General features: G+C 33.2%; 1 protein-coding gene across 1 annotated transcript in view; it reads left to right on the top strand.

Moving 5' to 3' along the window:
- Window positions 1–16,353, top strand: part of LOC150105330 (ribosome biogenesis protein BRX1 homolog) — a 164,407-nt gene extending 148,054 nt beyond the window's left edge. Inside the window, exons 10-12 of the transcript XR_016548475.1 lie at window positions 1,007–1,080; window positions 10,642–10,692; window positions 16,269–16,353. The gene's annotated coding sequence lies outside the window, so the exon portion shown is untranslated. The remainder of the gene's footprint in view (window positions 1–1,006; window positions 1,081–10,641; window positions 10,693–16,268) is intronic.
- The last annotated feature ends 8,467 nt before the right edge of the window (window positions 16,354–24,820 follow it).

Genomic DNA, 24,820 nt, shown 5'->3' with positions numbered 1-24,820 from the left:
ATACCACAATTAGATAACAATGACCACGATGGTCACTTAAATTTCCAGCAAAATGGTGCATCTCCTCATCAAATGACAGGTGCAAGTTCATACATTAACACCATTTTCTAGCCAGAGGAATTGGTAGCAGGGTGCATGTAGCATGGCTACCGTGTTCCCCAGAACCTACACCATAACTAGTGTAACTTCAGCAATGCTACCATTGCCAAAGTTACACTAGATATACTCTGCTGTGTGTGGCAGAAACTTGATTACAGAAGGGGCATCTCCAGAATTACTGGAGACAGTCATATTGAACTTTAACTGTCCGTGTTGAAACTTCAAGCATTACACTACATTTGAACAGTAATAAAAAAAAAAATTGCTCAACTATTGCTTTTTACATCCTATTGTCATCCAAAGTTGTATACCTCTTTTGAAATTCCCTGTATGCTATTTTAAACCTGGTTTTACTTCATTTCCCAAGTAGCAAACAGACAAAGTCAAGTTTGCGCCTGCAAGTGTTGCAAGTCTAACTGACCTCACATGTAGTGCAAGACCAAGGCAACTCATGGTAAAAGTAGAATAAGCTCTGATCTCTAATCTTAATATTTACCCTTAATGCAAAGCACATTTCCTGGAGGAGATATATGATGCTTTGTAAAGGCAAGGGGCCATCTTTAAAATTTATTATACCCAAGGTAAAATACTTTCTATATATATATATTTAAAGATGCCAAGAAATTATCTTTTCCAAGTGTAAGCAAACAAAGTTTGTGTACGAACTAACTTCATAACTGGGATACTAGTGGATATGTGTATATATAGTTTTGGGAAGCATGCCTCTGATCATTTCTGATTATGTTTAATGTTAGTTAGATTGAATTTTTTGAAATATTAATTTTGTCTAATCTTGAAATTTTATTCTAAAAAAAGTAAATTATTTCCTTCAGAATCATACCATTCATAATTAGCTTCTGATGAATTACAAAATCAAACAAAGATTACAATATAATTTTTTTCTTAGTACATACAGTGGAAGAGCTGAAACTTACAGGAAATTGCTTGAAAGGATCTCGGCCTTTGTTATCATTTGATAAAGTAAGTTGGCTGAATGATATAATTTTGATATGGTAGTAAAAAAAAGTAGTGAAACAATTTTTGAGCAATTAACTAGTTTTTTTATTTGGAGTATATTTAATTTCTGTTTTATATGTATATATGCTAGCCTAATTAATTTATTATTGCTTCACCTCCATGGAGTCATTGAAGAAGGCTGTAAATTTTTGTCTATTGTATTTTCTGGCTGGTTTGAGGTTTGCCTGTGTTTGAGTAGGATAGAAAAAAAAGTTGTATTACCTCCATGAGACTGGCTTACTCATGTACAATATACAAATTCTTCATATCATGTCAGGAATCAAACCCAGATCATTTCCAACTCAAAGGTTAATGTTGTATCATTCTTCCAGTTGATAAATTATTTTGATAATCAGTAGTTGATTGTTCAAAAATGCAATGGTTTTCTACTTTCTTTTATTGTGTACTTCATTTCCAACAGTTACTGTATATAATTTGTAATTCATTGTGTGTATATATATACAGGTAGTCCTCTACTTACGACAAGGTTACATTCCAATGTCTCTGTCGTAAGTCGGACTTTTATTAATTCTTGATTTCTGTTATATTTTCATAAATTAGGTTTCTATTTAACTTAAAACAGTTAAAAATGTATAAACTTAAACCTTTATTTATTAGCACATATAAATACAAATTAAGAAAGAAATTTAAGAAAAAAATACACAAACACATCAAAAACACCATTTTTGATATGTTTTTTTTCTTAAAAATTTTGGCAGTTTCAAAAATCAGAACTAGCAGCTTCTCCCTTTATTCGTATATTATGTAAGTTAAATCTGCTTTTGAATCGATAAAAACCAACCTTTACTAGAGTTAAACGTATGCTCGTTGTATTTATCTTCTTGTTTCCTTAAATTGTCAAATAAGCTACATGCTTTTGTTTGAATCGTAAACAAACTGAGAGGAATATTCTTGTTGATTTGATCATCTATCCATATCATTAAAAGCTTCTCCATTTCGTGAATTGGCCCTTCTCTTTATTTCGTTGAAACTGTTAATTTCATATTAACTGCCCCTTTAGCTGCCTCCATTATTCTTTCTTTTATGATTGTTGAAACAGTTGAATGTGATTGTTTTCTTCTCGTGCTATTTCACTGCCTTTCTTTCCTTTGGCATGTTTTAATCACCTTCATTTTAACATCTAAACTTAAATCTTTCATTGCCTTCTTTTTTATGTTGGAATTTTCATCAGTAGTATTACTTCTCTTACTGGACATGATAGGGTTAAGAGATACAAAAATTTCAATGAGAGAAATAAACACTTTGACTGCTGATTACCAACTAATCTGCCAAAGGCTGTGATTAGTTAGAAGTGGGTGAAACAATAGCAGCAGCTATTGCATATTGGTGATAGGCTTTGCTTGTTGACTAATGATGACGCTGCAATGCGTATACAAAAGTAATGTGATGTATGTATATGCTGGCTGCAAAGTTAAATTAGAGAATTTTTAATAATTTTTGGCTGTTGTAAGTTGAGGACAACCTGTGTGTGTATACACACACCTGGTCATCGACTTATGACCGACTTCCGTTCTGGCTGACAGGTTGTAAGTCGATCTGGTCATATGTCGGCCATATATTTATTAACAGTATTCTTTAACCTTTGTAATCTTTTTATCATCTTTATAATTTATTTTTATAATCTTTTTTAAATTTATAATCATAATCTCGCTTTTTCTTCTGACATTCTCTGTGCTTCCAATTCAATCAACTCTTCATCCGAAAGTTCTTTTATTTCACAATCTAGCAACCCTTCTATATCTTCTATTTCACATTCTAATTTAAGACTTTTTGCAAGTTTAACTATTTTTTTTCTGTAATCACTTCCGGTTCCTCTCCTTTTTCCAATCCTTCAAATGTATTCGCATAACATTTTAGACACTTTTTCCAAATTCCCAACATACAATTCTTTGTTACACATTCCCATGCGGTAGAAATATTCTTGATACACAGAAAAATGTACTGCTTGCAAAATTCTTGCAAAGATAAATCGTCATCAGAATCTATCGCTTCGATGGCTTGTACAAATGTTGTTCTGAGGTAGTGAGCCTTGAATGCTGAAATAGCATCCTGATCCATGGGTTGAATGAGAGCGATTGTGTTAGGTGGCATAAAAACCACTAACTTCATGTTGAAGGTTGTACAGATGAAGAGGGTGGCCAGGGGCATTGTCCATAATCAATATGTTGAAAGGGATACCTCTCTGCACAATATCCACAAGCCTGGGGAATAAAGCAGTTCATAAACCAGTCTTAGAATAGTGCTCAAGTCATCCAAGCTGTACGGTTAGAACAGTAATAAACGAGCAGTGTGTGCTTGTTGATGTGCTTAAATGCATGAGGGTTTTCTGAACGATAAATGAGAAAAGACTTCAGCTTAAAACCCACAGCATTCCCACCAAGCAACAAAGTCAACTGATCCTTAAAAGCTTTGAATCCTGGAATCTTCTTGCTGTATGTACATAAGATTAGGCATGCGTTTCCATTGCAGGCTGGTTTTATCTATGTTAAATATTTGTTCTGGCAGATAACCTTCTTTGATTAAAGAGTTGAAACTATCAACGAATTTTTGGGCTTCATCTGCACTTCTTGCTTCTCCTGTGACATGTACATTATGCAAAGCAAATCTTTTTTTAAAATGCTTAAACCACCCAGCACTAGCCTGAAAATCTGCGTAATCGCCTCCGGTGCATGATTTTAAACTCTGAAACAGACTTCTAGCCTTCACTTGCACTGTGCAAAGACTCCTGGGTGAATTTTTCTGTATTAAATCTTCCATACACATAAACAACAATTTCTCCATTTCATGGATGGGTCCTGTTGTTTAGTTAAAATTGTAGACTTCATAGGTGTGGAACCTTTCAGAGCTTCCCGAATTCTTTTTGTCCTTAGTATTGTCGATACCGTGGAGTGTGATAGCTTCAAGTCACATGCTATCGTATTCATTTTCTTTCAGCCTTCATACTTCTGGATAACTTTCATTTTACACTCTAAATCAATAGTTTTCCTTGACTTCTAAGTTGGCATATCTGTAGATGAAGGCATTTTCCTTTTACTAGACATTTTATGGGTAGTATTTCAGTAGAATTTTAATTAATACACCACACACACACACTCAGTCACTTTCAAGCATTTGTTGCATGTGAGAGATAGTTATCATACACTGGTTATCATACAATAACTATCGTATCCCATAGTTATCGTTCATGCAGCTGCCTGATTTATTATTTATTCGTTTTTTTTGTGGTCATAAGTTGATGACCAAGTGTATATGTATATATATTTTTTTCCATTGGGAATATATGATACTTGACAATTAGCCACAGGGTGCTTAAGGGTCAAAGCGGTATAACTGAGAGGAGACTTCCACATAGCCACACGTTCATTGCCAAGCTGAAAATTGGAATTTTGTGTGGTGGCCAAATTTTAAAAATTTTTTTATTTAGTTTTTATTGTACTCAAAATAAGTTAATAATAAAAGCATATAAATAATATATTTATGTACACTGTTTTTATGGCCACTATACTATTCCGCTTAGAAACTTGATAGCGACGTCCACGCGATAACGTGTGATTGGCCGTTTGGTGAGAACTCACATCACGCGATATCGTCTGATTGGCAATAAACGTGTTAAAGGAATGCGGAAAACCGACCAGGGCTTCTGACCTAATGTCCAATCTTCACCTTCTTGTGGTACACCCTATTGGGTATCTACCTGGATAGTGAACGAACAAGGATGGGCTGCCAATTTGGAGTTTAGCCGACCAAATTGTATTCTTATTGGCTTAAACCAATATAGAAAATGATGTTACAACATTACAAAATTTCATGCTGGCTGGGGTGTTGCCCAGTTAAACAAGGCCCCTGTTGTTTTTGCCAGGGAACTAGGGCGAACTGCGGAAAGTCGGCTACAGGAACAAATCTGAAAGCGCACCCAACTCAACAAGTTGGTCCTTGTTGGGGATCTAAATAGCAGAGTAGGAAATGACCGTCAGACATACAAAAATATATTCGGAAAATTTGGAGAAAAGAGCAAAGCTAATAATAATGGCAAATATCTGTTGGATTTCTGCTCAGGACATTGACTGGTTATTACTAACACCATGTGCCAACATAAAAATGTGCACAAATTCACATGGAGAGAAAAGGCAAGGAATAAGAAAAGTCTCTGACTATGTTATTGTTTGATAGTGATGTTTTCTCCCTGGTGCAGGACACTAGATTGTACAGAGGATCAGTCTTGAGCAGGATAAAATTGAATTTAATATTGAAAAGAATAACATGTAAGAAAGTTTTAAAGCGAATAAAAGTTGAGCAGCTCTCAGATGTGAACTGTGGACTCAAATACACAAATATTATTGAAGAAAAAATGAAAGAGTTTGAGAACAGGAACCAAACCTTGGAGATTCAGTGGCAAGCCTTGAAGAAAACCCTGATTGATTCAGCCAGAGAGGCACATGGTGAGGTTGTCTGCAAGGATAGAAAAATCATAACTCTATGGTGGAGTCAGGAAATTAAAGAGGTAGTGAAGGAAAAGAAGAAAGCATATAAAAAGTTCCTGGCAAATAAGTCAGCTTTTGCTCTTAGAGAATACAGAGACAAATGTAAAAAAAAGCGAAATGCTGTAAAACTAGCTAAACAAAAGTCATGGGAGAACTTTGGCAAGAATATAGAAAATAAATATCAAGAAGGTGTCAAGATATTCTGGAGGATGTTGAAGAAGTTTAGAAATGGAGGAAAGAGTGCTAAAAGGAGTTAGAGATGATAAAGGTTACATGAAAACAGGAGAAAAAGATATCCTTGTAATTACTTCGAAAAATTGTTAAATGAAACAAGCAGTGATAGCACTGTGGTTTAAAAAAAAAAAACTCAACAGGCATTCAGTCAGGAATACATATCCATACTTGAAGTAGAAAAAAGCCATCAAAGGTTTGAAATGTGGAAAGGCAGCAGGAGTAGATATTTGACCAGAAATGCTGAAGTATGGTGGATAAAAGTCTTACAGTGGCTGCACTGCATAGTTTATAAAGCCTGGGCAGAGGGAGAATACCCGATGATTGGAGTAGAGCACTATTAGTACCCATATAAAAAGGGAAATAAAACTGAATGTGAGAATTACAGAGGTATTTCCCTACTGAGTGTTCCTGGAAAGATCTATGCAAGTATACTTGAGAAATGGCTGAAAAGAATTGTGAAGAAAAGCTTAGTAAAGAAAACAAACTGGATTCAGGTCAAATAGAGGTTGTCAGGATCAGATCTTCACTTTACAACAAATAGCTGAGAAAGCATGGGAACATAACAAAGATCGGCATTTAAGTTTTGTCGATCTGGAAAAGGCATATGACAAGGTGCCAAGAGAAGCTATTCAATATGCTAGTTATATGGTGTCAATGAGGCATTATATCAAGCAATACTTAGTCTTTATTTGAGTTGTAAGTTGGCAGTTAGAATTGAAGGAAGTACAGGAAGACGGTTTAATGTTAAATCTGGTGTGAGACAAGGATGTACATTATCCTCTGTTATTCAGTATCGATATAGATCACATTATGAAGGAAAGTGGTATTAAACATATCAGAATTGAAGATATTAATGTCAGCTCTTTGCTTTATGTGGACAATGTTATACTTCTAAATAAATCTGATACAAGTTTGCAAGATTCCCTGACCATATTGAATAACTGTTGTAATAGATATGGTATGAAGGTCAGCATTAAAATGACAAAGACAATAAAAATAGCTAGAATTGTTGAAAATGTCAGCTTGAACAGGGAACCTGTGGAACAAGTGAAACATTTTAGCTACTTAGGCATGATTTTTACTGAAGGTGGTAAATTAAATATGGAATTTGATAGCAGAATCAACAAAGCTGGTATGGTATGAAGTCAATTGAATAAATTCATATGGAAGAAGAGAGAAATTAGTCGGAACACTAAATTAGTTGTATACAAGACTGTGTTCAAACAAGTTTTAATTTGCAGATCTGAGAGTTGGGTCAGAAGTAAAACACTTGACTAGAGACAGCAGATATGAGAGGTGTGAACACATGACATCAATCGCAATATCATATTAAAAACAAGGATATTAGGAAAGAACTTGGCATTGTCAGCATCCAGGAATGCGTTAGCAGAGCTAATCTCAGGTGGTATGGTCACTTAAACAGAATTGGCGAGGAAAGATTAGCAAAACAAGTATTCTCTGCTAGGTTGGCAGGAAAATGACCCAGAGGAAGACCAAGGTATAGGTGGATTGATATGATACAAAGTGCCTTAGACAATATAAATATAATCTGATAATGTTGGAGTATTGACAAGCAGCAGACTGATTTGGAGGAAAATTGTAGATAGGAAGTTAATAATGATGTAAATTTTTCATGTAGTATTATCATATCCTATACACTCCTTGAGGGTACATGTCAGATATTTGATGACAATTAGACACATTGTTAAGAGGATAAAGTATCTTCACAACCTCAAGTACTTGTTTTTTTTCCAGTTTCTCCTCCCTTAAAAAAGGCTGATTGGATTAATGGTCTTTTTGTTTCATAAGTATTGATAATGTTTTTTTTTTTGGGGGGGGGGGGCATTATGCCCACTCTTAATAGAAGATTAAATTTCTTTGTTCTGTTTTTAATAGAGATACTAATAAGAGGTCATAAGTGAGTAACAATATTAGAATTTTGGGAAAATCAATAGCCTTTGCGTAATCTGTTATTGTTTCTAATCTTCTTTCACTGCAGTCTTAATCCTTATTTTCTTGATAGAATTATTTAATTGAACTATGTTGTGAATGTAATACAGTGGTACCTTGGATTGCAAGTAACTTGGTCTGTGAGTGTTTCGTAAGACGAGCAAGAATGTTTAATGAATTTTAACTTGATAAACAAGCGACATCTTGTAATGAGAGTACTGTATTACCTATACGCTTTGTCTGCCAAGCGTCACGTGATCACAAGCCACTTGGGATTGTGGGTAATTGTCTCGCATGCACGTTTCAGCCGGCATAACTCATTCGTGCTAGCATTGTGACCACATGTGCGCATAAAGCATTTTTTTATTTTGTGTCCAAATGCGGTGACTGTTCTTCATTAACTATACTACAACAATGACCCCAATAAAGAAAAGGGTTGAAAAGGAAGACGGTAAGAAGATAATTACGGTGGAAGTTAAGAAGGAAATCATCGGGAAGCACGAACAAGGTATGCAAGTGGCTGCCGTCACAAGATTTTATAAGAAGTCCACGTCTAAGAAGTCTAGGGAGGTGTGTAAAATGTGGGAAACAGTGCAAAATTTTGTAGAAAAGCACCACATGAGTAAGGCTGAGGCAGTGCGAGCGATGAATCTGTTTAATGACAATGCAATGTCATATTTCCCTGAAATCCTCAAAAGGAGGCAAAATCAAGTGTCATTGGATAGGTTCCTTGTTAAAGTTGCACAAAAAGAAAGTCAACAGATAGCAGTGATTCCATTAGTGACAATGAAAGTCGTCCTGCCCAATACAATTACTGTAATTTGTAATGTAATTAATAAATTGGATTACTTTATGTATTTTGTATTAATCATTTTTATGAATATTTTTGAGTTTTGGAACAAATCATCTGAGTTTCTATTACTTATGGGGAAATTTGCTTTGATATACGAGTGCTTTGGATTAAGAGCACGTTTCTGGAACGGATTATGCTCGCAAACCAAGATACCACTGTACTTAAGCTATAATAGCATCACAGAAACTTTTAAAATTTAGATGTAGTTTGACCTTAGCATTCAGCTTGAGAAATATAAATCTTTTTGCCCCACTTACTGTCTAATGTTATCTAAATGTCTGTATTAATTATCCTCTTAAACTTCTTTGTGAAATGAATTGGATATACTAAGCTGAAGCCACCAATTAGAGAGGTTTAATGGGAATTTATGTTAAAATATTGAAAAACTGGAGTGTGTAACAGAATGCTGCTTAATGACAAAAAATGAGACATTCTATGTCAACATAAGTAAAATACTTGAATAAAAATGTTTCAGTGAATTATGTTATACAGGGTGGCCATAAAATAACTTTCCTTCTTTAGAGGCATCTGTAGCTAAAACCAATAAATGGAATGAGACCAAATTTTATATTGAGACTTTTGAAGGCATGGGAGATGATTTCTGCAAAAAAAAAAAAAAAAAATTAGTACCAAAAGTTGCTGATTTTGGGAAGTGATTACTTTTAAACCTGTTTCAATGAAAAGTGCTTCTTTAAAAGGCTTCAGTTTTTTTGTTGTTAAAAGAAAAGTAGTATTAATCTATGACAACTATATACAAATTAAGAAAATGTCTATTCAGTAGTGACTTACTGAAACAGTTTGCTGTAATTAATAAAATCAAATTCATGGACTATTGCATCAACCAGAAAGGGAAGAGAATTAGGAATGTTGATTCGATGTATAAAGTGTTAATTTTGAAAATTGTCTGTTTTCTGCCAGGAAAGTACATTAAAAATCATAAGTGAGTTAATCTCAAGCTGAGCACTTTATTTTCTGGTGAGTTACATACAATATGTAATACTTTTTTATGTAAAAATTCCATTTTTATAGTAATGGCCACTTAGAGGGCTTTTGCAATATGGTTAAAAAAAAAATTAGTGAATTAAGTGATTGGGAAATAGATTTAAATGAGGAGGAAATGGTACAATTAATAGATGATGGCAAACCAAATAGCAGCGAAAGTTCTGGCGAAGATTGTGATGAATCCTTTAAAGAATTCAGTTTACAGAAATTAGCAGAAGAATTGGACTTGGCAAGAAAGTTGAAAGTTTGCTGTAATTAATAAAATAGTTATACTGAAAAAGGTATCTCAATATAGAAAGTTATTTTATGGATAATGATCCTTCAATGGACTGCTCTGGAAAATTCACCAGACAATTGGATGTTTGTTTAGCTCCATATTATGAACTTAATAAAAAAAAAATTGTAGCATAGTGATAAGTAAGATCTTATTACTGACTTCTTGATAATTAAGCCCCAGCCAAAGTGTGCAATGAAAATTATACAAATGATGTCCAAGAGATTTCAAGTGATGACAGCATCTGGCCACTCTTAAATAAAGAACATCTAAGAAATCTTTGTTTTAAAGACAGTGATTATGATTAAATTATGCATTTTATTTTATTTTGCCTAAAATACTTATGCATTATGTGCAATGAAGTTTACATACAATTTGTAATTTTTATAAGTTTATACTATGTATTTGTTTCATAGTTTGTTTTCTTAACTTAAATGAATTATCTGAATTAAATAAAAATATTTTTTTGTTGGACATGTCATTGTTTATATAATTAAAAAAAAAAAAAAAACGATTTTGGAACATAACCCTACTTTTTCAATGTGATCTGAGTCTTGCATAACGTGATTTCTATGGAACCTAACATCCGAATTATACAAAGCTTACCTGTACTATCACACTACACAATATATATAAATATTATAATTGTAAATTTTTTTTTTTTACTTAATTTTATTTCCCAAATGATTTTCATTTTTTTTATTTAACAGGTATTTGATAAATATCCACATTATGCCCTTTTAAAAGAATTATTTATCCAGGTAAGCATGTATCATATTTTTGCATACTTTTTGTTAAAAAAATGTTTAATACTAGTTGCTGTGAATGTATTTGCACAAAAGGTTAAGTGCATTTTTTAAGAACTGACTTCTGTTTTCCATGATTTCCAAAGTGAAAACAATTATTCCCAACAAACCTTAATTCTTCATTAGCAGTATCAGCTGAAGATGAACCAGTTGGCTTCATATGGAGGTGAAAGATGATTCATATGCTTCGTTTGCAAAGCATACAAATTGGCCAGAAGAACATACAATAATTTACAGACAAAATACACTTGCACAAAATACACAATCCAAACAACCACAGATTTAGCAATAAAGAGTGACTGAACACAAATGTATGCATATTTCAGGTGCATGAAATTGTAATTTGTATCTTCATTTGAGAACTGAAAATGCAATTTACATTTTTATTTGTTAATGATTATTTAACAGATTCGCAAGTTTGCTTCTTTCTTCCTCTTAATTTCGGTACATCATTACAAAGCATTGTGAATGTAATGAATTAGAGCTACAGTGATATTGAGATGATTGCAATAAATTTACTCATGTCAGTTGTGCCAGTTATGTTAAAAATTCTGTCATTTGCACCAAGTATGTTATGTAAAACATTGTGCCAGTTTATCTCTTTAGAGACTGTTTTTACACAGCATTTAGCCTGATTGGTACAATGACTTCTAATGCTTTTACTTTTAGAATCCAGGAAATAACTGACTTGAGACCAAATAAAAAAAAAAAAAAATATATATATATATTTAATGAAACTAAATAAAATGATATACATGGTAATTAAATTCATGACTACAAAGCTATTTGGATCCAAGGCCTAAATTAACTATACTTCGAGATTTCCTTTATTTTCAGAGGATAAATTCATTCTGTTATTGGTTTATATAACATGTACTTAATCGGTCTACTAGACTGATCATTTTGATTTTCACAACAAATTCCTAAAATAAATGTTCACTGGAATCAGGTCTTTATCAGGCTTTTTTCCCAAAATATAAAACTTCTTAATTTCCATATGACAATTCATTCATCCCACTGTTACACTGATTTTCAACATTCTTACTTCAGAGAAAAACAGTTTTTTTTTTTTTCTTCTACTTCATAAACACCATATCAAAGTAGATGGTTTCATTAGTCACTTTAGTTTCTGATTTCACTAATTTCATCCTTAGTGAAATGTGAAAATTGTAAAGCGGAAAATAATTGATATTGAAGGTGTATCAAGAACACTGGTGTCCTTCAGAAGACGAAACTTTCCATTTTGCTATTTCTTTGAACATTGAAATAGAACGTTCAAAGAAATATCTCCTTTTATTTGCTATTCACTTGTTCAGTCTCACTTTTCCGGTCCGAGGATTCACCTTGCTAAGATTCCCTTTTCAGAATCGTCTATTAATATATTCATCAAATTCCTAATATTTACCCTCATGGGATGTACAGGATAATTCTGATAGTACTACTTGAAAATGTTACACTATTACTAACTTCTGATCAATAATTTTCCTCTGAATTAACTTCTTATCCATAAAGAATCAATTATTATGAGATATTATATTTTGTTTTAAGGTCCTTTTTACTGTATCAATCCATCTACATCTTGATCTTCCTCTGAGTCTTTTTATCCCATCAACCTGTCAAAGAACACTTCTTTTATTATTATTAAGAGAGACCTTTAGGGAGTCAGGGACTCATTGAGGGAGGTCACATACCACACACACCAGCTTGTTCTTAAATTTATTCACACTGCTTGCACACTCAACATGCAATGGCAATCCATTCCAGTCTGCACCACTATGAGAGAAAAATCTAGCCCCTCACCTCCTTTTTAGTGCCATATGATCCTTTCAGAAGTCTCAGTCATATCATCTCTTTCTCCTGTTTGCTAGTGTCTGTAGTTTGTCTTCATAATCCTGATACCATTTATAACTCTCCAGTGCACTCTCTCCACTACTGGTTTCCATCGTGATTCTAATCACAATGGAGACCAGACCAACTTTTATTCTCTTTAAAACTTTCTTGCATGTTCTTCTTTTCAATATGAAATTTAATTATATCCTGCTCAAGACTAAATGGTGATCATTTCAAATCCTCTGTACATTCTGGTGTCCTGCACCAGAGAGAAAACATCACTATCAACAATAACAGTCAATGAGACTTTTCTTATTCTTTGCCTCTTCTCTCTATGTGAATTTGTGCACATTTTTATGTTGGAACATGGTGTTAGCAATAACTAGTCCATGTCCTGAGCAGAAATCCAACAGGTATTTGCAATTATTAGCTTTGCTCTTTTCTCCAAATTTTCCCAAAATATTTTTGCATGTCTGACAATCATTTCCTGTCTGGTATTTAGATCCCCAACAAGGACCAACTCTTCCTTTTTCATTGTCAGCTGCTTTCTCTAAAGCCTCAAAATTCCTCCACTTCTACCTTAGCCAAACCTTCTGTGGGACCATAGGCACAAATAAGTCTCATTGTCCAGTTTGCCATTCTGATATTTGTTCCACATCACTTTACTTGATATTGTTGCTTGCCATTCAAGAAGATTAGCCTCATATTTTGTGTTCCTTGAATATAACATTTTTTGTATTTATTGCTCAGAAAAATCTCACCAGATATTGTCTTTTTTGTTTCAGTCTCACCCCTATTATGGTGATATGGTACTTATCTAATTCATCTAGCTCCATTTCTTTCCCATTTAGCTTATGTTGATAGTACCGATCTTGAACTGTGAGTTGGAGTGTCTTTTATGATTGACATCAGATTTAATACCACTTTCCATCATAATATGATCCATATAGAGAATGAATAACATTGAAATAATGTACATGCTTGATGCATACCTGATTTTACTTCAAACCATCTTTTTGTACCTCCTTCAATTCTAATTGAGTTATATTTTAAATTGAGAATGTATTGCTCAATATAATGCCTCATTTACACTATAACTGTAGCAATTTAAAGTTTTTTCTCTTGGCACCTTGTCATATGCCTTCTCCAGATCAACAAAACTTAAATACAAATCCTTGTTATATTCCCTAGATTTTAACTATTTGTCCTATATCAGAAGTGAAATTCTGATCCTGACAACCTATACTTTGCCTAAATCCAGCTTGTTCTTCACCACTCTTCTCTCCCACAGAGAAGAGTGGTGCTATTTCTATTAGCTATTTCTCAAGTATGCTTGCATAAATCTTACCAGCAACACTCAGTAGGGAAATACCTTTAATTCTCACATTCAGTTTTATTTCCCTTTTGATAGATAGGTACTATAGGAGCTATACTCCAGTCCTCTGAAATTCATGCCTCTGACCAGGCATTCTGAATTGTGCAGCTTCTGTAAAACTTTCATGCATCCATATTTGAAGGTTGAAGCTCCACATTTCAGGTTTTTGACTTTTTCTACTTCAAGCATGATATGTATTCCTGTTACGCATTTTCTACCATCATGCTGACACTGGACACTGCTTGTTTCATTTAGCAGTCTTTCAAAGTAATTATTTCAGACATCTAGAATATCGTTATCTTCAGTGTTTATATCACCTCTATCATCTGATTCCTTTTACAGTATTTTTTCTCCATTTCTAAGCATTTTCAATAGCCTCTAGAATATTGTGCCACCTTCCTGATTTTTATTTTCTATATTCTTACCAAAGTCTTTCCATAATTTTTGTTGAGCTAGTTTTAGAGTGCTTCAGTCTTGCATTTTTCTCTGTATTCTCTAAGAGCATGACTTACTTACTTGCTTGGAACTTTTTATATGCTTTCTTCTTTTCCTTCACTTCCTCTTTAATTTTCTGACTCCACCATAGAGTTCTGATTTTTCTGTTGTTACAGACAGCCAACTACAATGTTTTCTTCAAGATTTGCCCTGAATCTCCAAGGTTTGGTTCTTGTTTTTGAATTCTTTCATTTTTATTAAAAATGATGTTTGCATATTTGGTTCTACAGTTCACCTCTGATAGCTACTCAACCTTGATTTGTTTTAAAACTTTTTCACACTCTTCCTTTCAATATGAAATTCAGTTTTATCATGCTCAAAACTAAACTAAAACTATTAATATATTTCAATTGTCAACGTTTTTGAAAATTTCCTAAAACAAGATTTTCTTCTGTTTTTTCTAAGTTCCCTTCTCTCCCATCTTGTTTCCTCCTGTTACCCAGGTACTGAACTGTCAGTTACTCATCAACTCATTGGTGTGTATGTGCACTTTTCCAGTAAGGAGCAAGCAAGAAGTCAGTAATGGCTGACATTGTCATTACTGAAAAGAGAATATCTTTACAATGAAGAATAGATATCACAGTATGCTTAACAAATATGATTACAATACAGAACATTGAAATTATTACCACCATCAGACATCTGTAAAATAAATCTCACATGACTTTTTTTTTTTTAAACATCAATCTCTCATCGGACACATTAATTAATAAATATTAATTAATAAAATTAATTAATATAGAAAAATAATTATAAAAGAATTCATCATTATAAATTATGACTTTTTAAACTTTCAAAAAGTCCTAGGTAGACCACTGTTATCATTTCCTTGCTTATTTATAGCAAGCCTCCTATAATAAATACTAATTTGATCTCCTTAGGCATTTGCTGTACTGAAAGTTCAATGTATTACAAGAATCAGTAACTCTTGTAACTGATTTACTTTTAAATTATCTGTTCTCTGAATTATTGATAACATTGTCTTTACATTTTGAAAATTAACAGATATTAAGTAATTCACACTGCTGCTTTTCAGAGCACCAGCATAAAGTTGGCAGTTTTTTATTGTTTATTTATTTTAAATTCTCTTTCTCTCAAAACTGTCTCACTGATAATACTAAGTGGATACATTATCAAATTTTAACTCTCTGGCTACTGTTCACGAATTTCAACATATATCTGAATAAGGAAAATTTTCTTATAGTATTTTCATAGTATGAATGGTTATAAATGCCTTGCTCTATCCATCTCTTTCCAGTTCTATTTAAAGTTGCCCACTTTGAAGTTGCTTTGGTTGTCATTGAAACAATACTTGTCAGAAATTCATTGTTCTGATGTTATACAGCTTTTGTATTACCAGGCATAGTTCTAATTGCAGACCTCATGCAAAATTTAACATTTATTTGTTCTGAATAACACTAAACTCATGTTTAAGACAGTGTTAGGGAATACATTACTCTTCACTATGGTACCAGCAAGTGAATCAGTATGTATTTAATATGTAGCTCTTTCTAGTGTAAGCTGAAGCATATCTTAGTATATAACACCTGCTCACTTCAGTATGCCTCTAAATAAAATCTCAATGCTTTACAATCTCACCTCATTTTCTTTTAAATGTTAACAGGATTTTTGTGATGGCTGTTCTTATAAAGATTTTTAGTAATTACAAGTATTTAAGACATTTACAGGTAGCTGGCTTAAAAAATTAAATGAAGTAATGTAATTTTGCAAAAAAAAAAAAGTTATTTACACTGCATTGACAAACAAAACATATCTGTTTAACCTGTTCTGTTATCAATAAGAAACAGTGCTATTTTATTTCCATTGGCAGGTATTTAGTACACCAAACCAGCATCCAAAAAGCCACCCTTTCACTGATCATGTTTTCACTTTTACTGTTATGAATAAGAGAATATGGTTCAGAAATTATCAGATAGTTGAAGAGGATGGATCTCCTGCAGAAATTGGTAAGTCAGAGCTTGAAATTGATGAAAGAATGAAAATCTGTAGTCCAAAGGATGGCTTTCCATATTTAAGTAAATATGGAAAGCCATTATACATTTTGTAAGAATTCTAGTTCACAACAAGACTCGCAACTTGACCAAGATGCCATTTAAAAAGGAAACAAAAGTTACCTGAAATAAGAAATGTAGCATGAATGAACATCACATTTTGAGAAGTAATTGTATTTCAAATTATCAGTTAAATAGTAGATTGCATGTTGTTGGAATCAAGAATGGATTCTGCACTGTAGATAGCATAAATTTAATCAAATATTTTTATTTACTACAGAGGTTTTATATTTTGGTTTCATACAGCAAAATTAAATAGGAAAAAAAAATTCTTCATACTCCTAGAACTTGTTAAATGACAAAAATACCTAGGTATTGCATATTGAAGAATTGTCTTAAAACCTTCTTGATTAAGAAGATTAGTATAACAAAATGAACAGTGTAACGTATTTTTTTAATAGTTCGTTGGATGATGTCAGTTGATAAATATTAGTAGGTAATCTTGCAAAAAAGTTAGCCATCAACTTGCTAGGAAGAGGCAAAGTGACTATACTTGAGTTCTCCCTAGTCTGTTTGCTTCTTCACATTTTCATTTTCTGATCAACAACTTCTTGATTAGAATTTTATCAGCTAAAATATAATACTCTAAAGTTAATTTTTGGAAATAATAGACATTTCATTTTACTTGTTATCTTGATCCTGATAACAATATCATTATCAGTTTTGTTCCAAAAATTTGTTTTGCTAATCTTTTATTTTCCATTCATTTGAGACCATACCATTTTAGAATAAAGTCCATTTCTTTTCTGATATCTTTGTAATATGGCTATGCTATTGATCAACACATTGAGCTGTCCAGCCAAAGTATAAAATAATGGACAGGCGGCTGGATCTAAGGATCAGACCGTCTCAAGTATTTTATGAAGTGTTTTATTTCTGACCTAACTTTTAGTTCCATACATTAAAATTCGGTTTGAACACAATTTTATATACTGGTAGTTTAGTGTTTTGGGTACTTTTGATCTTATTCTATATAAATTTATTCAACCAACTCCCTTTCTGTGTTCGCTTACTTTTATCTATTTCCAAATTTAATTTGCTGTCTCTTCACTAAAAATTGTGCATAACTAACAATTGTTTTACTTGTTCTAGAGTCTTCCACTGAAAATATGGTTGTTTTCCATTTTCCTGCTTGTTATACCAGTTTTGTCACATCATCAAATTCCTGATATATATATACCATCAAGGGATGTGCAGAATATGATAGTACTACTTGAAAAATTACATCATTACTAACATCTTATGTACAATTTTCCTCCAAATGAGTTTCTTACCTATCAAGAGTCCAACATTATAAGATCTTATATTTTTATCTTCTAAGGCACTTTTTACTTTATCAATCCATCTAATATCTTGGTCTTCCTCTGGGTCTTTTTCTTGCCATCCTGCAGAGAACACTTATTTTGCTAATCTTTCCTCTCCCATTCTGTTTAAGTGACCATACCACCTGAGATTAGCTCTGCTAATGCATTCCTGGATGCTGACAATGTTAAGTTCTTATCTAATATCCTCATTTTTAATATTATTTTGCCATTGATTCCATCTGTTTATGCCCCTAATCCTTCTGAAGACTCTCATAGCTGTGGTCTAGTCTTGCTCAAGTGTTTTACTTCTGACTCAGATCCACAAGTTAAAATTGGCTTGAATACTCTCATCTATACAGCTAATTTAATGTTTTGATTAATTTTTCTCTTATCAAATCCTCCCATCCCAAGGGGGTATACAGGATATGATTATACTACATGAAAAATTGAGTTACTTCCTATCTACAATTTTCCTCCAAATCAGTGTTACTTGTCAAGACTCTAACATCAGATCTTATTTATATCCGTCTAAGGCAGTTTGTACCATATCAATCCACCTATATCTTGGTCTTCCTCTCAGTCATTTTCCTGGCAGAGAACGCTTGTTTTGCTAATCTTTCCTCGTCCATTTTGTTTAAGTGACCATACCACCTGAGATTAGCTCTGTTAAAGCATTCCTGGATGCTGAAAAGGTCTTTCCTAATATCCTCATTTTTAATATGATATTGTGATTGATGCCATGTGTTCATGCCCTTCTCAGGACTCTCTAGTCTTTGGTCAAGTGTGTTTACTTCTGACCCAGCCCTCAGATCCAAAAGTTAAAACTGGTTTGAACACTGTCTTGTATACAGCTGATTTAGTGTTCAGACTAATTCCTCTTATTCCATATGAATTTATTCAATTGACTTCCTACCATACCAGCTTTGTTGATTCTGTTGTCTATTTCCATATTTAATTTACCATCTTCACTAAAAATCGTGCCTAAGTAGCTGAAATGTTTTACTTGTTCCACAGGTTCTCCGTTCACAAAGCAGTTGACATTTTCAGTGATTCTGCCTATTTTCATTGTCTTTGTCTTTTTATTGTTGACCTTCATACCATATCTATTACAGCAGTTATCAGGTTTAACGCCACTTTCTTTCATAATGTGATCCATATAATGAATAACAGAGGGGATAATGTACATTCTTGTCTCACACCAGATTTAACATCAAACCATCTTCGTGTACTTCATTTCTAAATGCTGACTCACAACTCAAATAAAGACTAAGTGTTGCCTGATATAATGCCACATTGACACCATATAACTGCAGCATATTGAATAGTTTCTCTCTTGGCACGTTGTCATATGCCTTTTCCAGATCAGCAAAACTTAAATACAGATCTTTGTTATATTCCCATGCTTTCTCAACTATTTGTCGTAAAGTTAAGATCTGATCCTGACAGCATCTATTTGGCCTAAATCCAGCTTGTTCTTCACCAAGCTTTTCTTCCACAATTCTTCTGAACCGTTTCTCAAGTACACTCAGTAGTGAAATGCCTCTAATTCTCACATTCAGTTTTATTTCCCTTTTAAATATGGGTACTATGAGAGCTCTACTCCAAACATTGGGAATTCGTCCCTCTGTCCAGGCTTTCTGAATTATGCAGTGCAGCCACTGTAAGACTTTTATTCAACCATACTTCAACATTTCTGGTTGAATATCATCTACTCCTGCTGCCTTTCCACATTTCAAGCCTTTGATGGCTTTTTCCACTTCAAGTATGGATATGCATTCCTGACTGTATGCCTGCCGAGTGTTTTTTTTACAACTGCGCTATCACTGCTTGTTTCATTTAGCAATTTTTCGAAGTAATTACTCCATACTTCAAGGATATCTTTTTCTCCTGTTTTCATGTAACATTTATCATCTCTAACTCCTTTTACAGCACTCTTTCCTGTATTTCTAAGCTTCTTCAACACCCTCCAGAATATCTTACCATGTATTTTGTGTTGAATGCTATGGCTACTCCTTCTTTTCCTTGATTGTCATTGCCTGAAATACAAATATTTTGTATTTATTGCTCAGAAAGAACTTGCCAGTTTTTGTTTTTTGTTTGTCACCCCTTTTATGTCGATCTGGTACTTTCTAAGTACCAGAGCTAGCTCCATTTCTTTGTCATTCATGCTTCTTATGTTGATAGTACTGATCTTTAACTCTGATGTTGAATTGGGATATGTTTTCAGATTTGTTCCAGTAGCTGACTTTTTGCTGTTTGCACTGGTTCCCTGCCGTTGGGGGTCTTGTTTAACCGGACAGTAGGCATGAAATTTTGTCATGTTGTACCATCATTTTGTATTTTGGTTTAAGCCAAAAAGAATAGTTTGGTCGTCTAAACCCCAAATTGGCAGCCCATTCTTGTTTGCTCAGTATCCTGGTATATACCGAAAAGGGTGCACTACGAGAAGGTGAAGATTGGACATTAGGTCAGAAGCCCTGGTTGGTTCTTCACATTCCTTTAAAGACTATGGAGGTCTCCTCTCAGTTATACAGCTTTGATCCTTAAGCACCTGTTCTCTCTTATTCCGTATAAATATTCAGTTGACATCCTACCATACCACCTTTTGATTCTATTGTCTATTTCCATATTTAATTTACCATCTTCATTAAAAATTGCCTAAATAGCCAAAATGTTTCAATTGTTCTATAGATTCTCCATTCACAATAAACTTGATATATTCAATGCTTCTGCCTATTTTCATTGTCTTTGTCTTTTTAATGTTGACCTTCATACCATATCTATTACAGCAGTTATTCATTTCTGCCAGGGAATAGTAGCAGTTTTATTTGGAAATATAACATCATCCACATAAAGCAAACAGCTGAGATTAACATTTCGAATTTTGATATCAGGTTTAATATCACTTTCATTCATGTGATCCATATAGATAATGAATGGCAGAGGTGGATCAAGTACATCCTTGTCTAACAACAGATTTAACATTAAACCACCTTCCTGTACTTCAATTGTAACTGCTGACTGACAACTCAAAGACTAAGTATTTGTCTTTGAGTTGTCAGTACCATATAACTGTAATGTTTTGAATAGCTTCTCTCTTGGCCCTTGTCATATGCCTTTTCCAGATATACAAAACTTAAATACAGATCTTTGTTATATTCCCATGCTTTCTCAACTATTTGTTGTAAAGTGAAAATCTGATCCTTACAGCCTCTATTTCACCTGTATCCAGCTTGTTCTTTACCAAGCTTCTTTCACAATCCTTCTTGCCCATTTCTCAAGTATACTTGCATATATCTTACCATGAACATTCAGTAGAGAAATACCTCTGTAATTCTCACATTCAGTTTTATTTCCCTTTTTATATATGGATACTATGAGAGCTCTGCTCCAGTCATTGTTGAATATCATCTACTACCACTGCCTTTCCACACATCAGAGTTTTGACAGCTTTTTCATACTTGAAGTATGGATGTGTATTCCAGATTGTATCTTTCCTCGATTTCTGAGCTTTTTCAACAACCTCCAGAATATGCCACTTGATATTTATTTTCTATGTTCTTGCCAAAGTCCTCCCATGACTTTTGTTTAGCTAATTTTACAATGTTTTGCTTTCTTACATTTGTCTCTGTAACCAGTCATGTCCTGAGCAGAAATCCACCAGGTATTTGCCATTATTATTAGCTTTGCCTGTTTTCTCCAAATTTTCCAATATATTTTTGTGTATCTGACAATTATTTCCTTCAGCTGCTTTCTCTGAAGCCTCAAAAAATTCTTCCACTTCTGCTTTAGTAGAACCTTCTCTGTGAAACCATCTTAGTAGAACATTTGTCCACATCACTCTACTCAAGACTGCCTTGCCATTCAAGAAGATTAGATTAGCCTTGTATTTAATGTTGAATTGGTTGTCATTGCTGGAATATAATATATTGTATTTATTGCTCAGAAACGTTTTATCATATAAGTTGCGTTAATTTGGTAAAGGGACTCATGAAGACTTTGAGCATATTTGTTTGAGAGGATAATGCAGTATAGTCAAGAAATATGTTTATCTTTTATAATTCACAGGTTAGGTATAGCCTTGATAATGAGGTCAATTATAGCCCTCATATTTTTATAACAGAGTTTACATACTGAATGATATAATCACGTAATCACAAGAAAGATATTTATTTAACCAAATATTTCGGTCTGGAAATAGCAGACCATCGTCGGTGGTATTACAAGAACAGTTTAAAAAAATATATACAAGCTAGAATACTAACAATAGATCGTTGAAATTAGAACATGCCGCGTGATGTTATATCACTAAGTATGAAACGAAATATTTTGAAGTAGAAACATGATTGAATTTGCTATAAAAAAAAAAAAAAAAAAAAAAAAAAAAAAAAAAAAAAAAAAAAAAAAAATTAATGAGTAATCTTGATTAGGCTTTCCCAGATTTTGAAACTGACCACAGCATCCTTTGGTCCAAAACGCGCCTCTTACATAGATCCCGTTATAGGTTCGAACGTTTGTTCAAGGAAAGCGTGGAGGCCTTGCTCCATCATCCCAACCTGAATCGTAATGACTGCATATCTATATCAAAAATCTGGGAAAGCCTAATCAAGATTACTCATTAATTTTTTTTTTTTTTTTTTTTTTTTTTTTTTTTTATAGCAAATTCAATCATGTTTCTACTTCAAAATATTTCGTTTCATACTTAGTGATATAGCATCACGCGGCATGTTCTAATTTCAACGATCTATTGTTAGTATTCTAGCTTGTATATATTTTTTTAAACTGTTCTTGTAATACCACCGACGATGGTCTGCTATTTCCAGACCGAAATATTTGGTTAAATAAATATCTTTCTTGTGATTACGTGATTATATCATTCAGTCTTATGTCGCAAGTATCCTTAAAACAACAGAGTTTACATACTTTAGGACAGGACTGTTCAAAGCATTGCCTGTGGTGCGATTTTGTGTGGACAGCCTGAGTTTTTTTTTCACAAGTGCAAAAAATAAAATTATTTGAATTGAATGTGTATTCAATATTCTAATTCTATTACTAATGGATAATCTCATCAGTTGCAGCAGTCTTAGGACTGGTAGCTTGGTAGCGATTTCCTCCATTCTGCTCTGTTATTGGCTTTCTTTTAACTTCCTGGTAACTCCTCAAACCAGTGCTGTCTTTGACTTGGTTAAGTAAGTTTTTCCTTGGTCTGCCTCTTTTCCCCCTCTATTTTGCCTTCAGTTATTCTTTCCACAAGTCCATGTCGAAGTATATGTCCAAACCACCTATCCCTTCTAATTTTGATCGATTTTATTAGAGTTCTTGTTTCGTTTATCTCTCTCAGGAATTGGTTTGATTTTTTTCTGTCCATTCTATTTTGTTCATGTGATGCCAGCGCAACATTTCAAAAGCCTCCAATTTTCTTACATCTTCTGCCTAGAATCCAGGTTTCACATCCATACAGTGCAATGCTCCATAGCAATGTCTTTACTAATTTTTTTTTTTCAATTGTAGGTTGAGGTTTCCTGTTAAAATGCTTTTCATCTTAGAGAATTGGGCTTTCGCGTTATTATTGATCTTATGTCTTTTGTTCTGTTATTAGGCTACCTAAATATTTAAAGCTTTTCACTTGTTTTATTTGTTCCTTGCTGATGTCTATATGCTCTGTATTGATAGGGATTTTGCCTATAACAATTATTTTAGTCTTATCTGTGTTAATTTTCATTTTATATTTTTCAAGGTTATTATTTAGTAATTCTAGCATTGTTTTTAACGTTCTTCTGTTTTCTGCTATAACATCAGCAAATCTTATACACATGACTTGCTCACCATTTATCTTTATGCCACTATTTATTTTATCTTTAGTTTCCTGAATGGCCTTTTCAATATATAAATAAAAGGGGTGAAAGTATATATTCTTGTCTTACTCCACTCCTGATGTTTATTATTTTCTCCTTATCATTGATTTTAATCCATCCATTTTGATTTTTGTAAATTTGATAAATTATTTTCCTATCCCTCAAATCTATGCCCAAAGTAGTTAGACAGTTTAGGAGTATTTGCTGGTTTACTTTATCAAATGCTTTGTCTAAATCAAGGAAGCAAATGTAAGTAAGGATAATCTCAATGTTGGTAATTTTATTTGGTGTTTTACATCACTATATACCCAAATGTTTTTCAAATATTAGATGTGTCAAAGAAGCATTCTTACATTGTTACTGTTGCAACATGCCTGCTCTGGGTGCTTAATGGGAACTTGATTTTGCGATTAGTGTGCAATTAATGTTCTTCAGCTGAAAAGTTTGTCGCTGCTGCTCGCCAAATTACTAGATATGCATCACAATGTGGCCCTGGGATAAATCTCTTTATTATTTTTTTTTAATGCGTCCCTCTTACCTAAGGTTGGACAGCCCTACATTAGGATAACCATAAGTAAATGTGTATGCCATTTACACTAATTTATTATTTAGTTTTGTAGAATTTTCAGCTTATGTTTCATGGCAAGTTTCAATAGAGTAGAAAGAGATGAACATAAAAACGAATAATAATTAAATCGAAAGCATGTGATACTATGTTCTTTAAACTGCAGAAGGATAACTCCATCTATATTATTACATTTCAAAGAGTAAAATAAATAAAATATCACATTTAAATAATTAGAATTTTTATGAAACTCATGAGAAACTTTTTTAAGGCAGTTGTCAAAATTGGAAATGTGTTTTTGCAGCTTTCTTTATAATCTTTCCAGAAAAAAAATAAGTTTTATTTAGAACTTTAGTATTATTCCACCAAATGCTCTGCTTAGTAGAGAAGGCATGGTTAGCCAAACTGATTTTTCAGATTCTATAAGACAGATTTGAGCAAAATGACCACTTTTAAATTATAACACAAGCTGCAAGAGCAAGGGATTCTATAAAGGATAAGAGGAATATTTCTCTTTTGGAGAGAGAGAGAAGGAAAGTATTTAGTTTTTGAACTGGGAAGAAAGAAACTTGTAGGTCAGTCTGGAG

Source organism: Typopeltis vanoorti, chromosome 6 (genome assembly GCF_054136105.1).
Source record: "Typopeltis vanoorti isolate ZY-2024b chromosome 6, IOZ_Tvanoo_1.0, whole genome shotgun sequence".
NCBI classification, from domain to species: Eukaryota; Metazoa; Arthropoda; class Arachnida; order Uropygi; family Thelyphonidae; genus Typopeltis; species Typopeltis vanoorti.
This window is presented reverse-complemented; position numbering and strand designations above follow the sequence as displayed.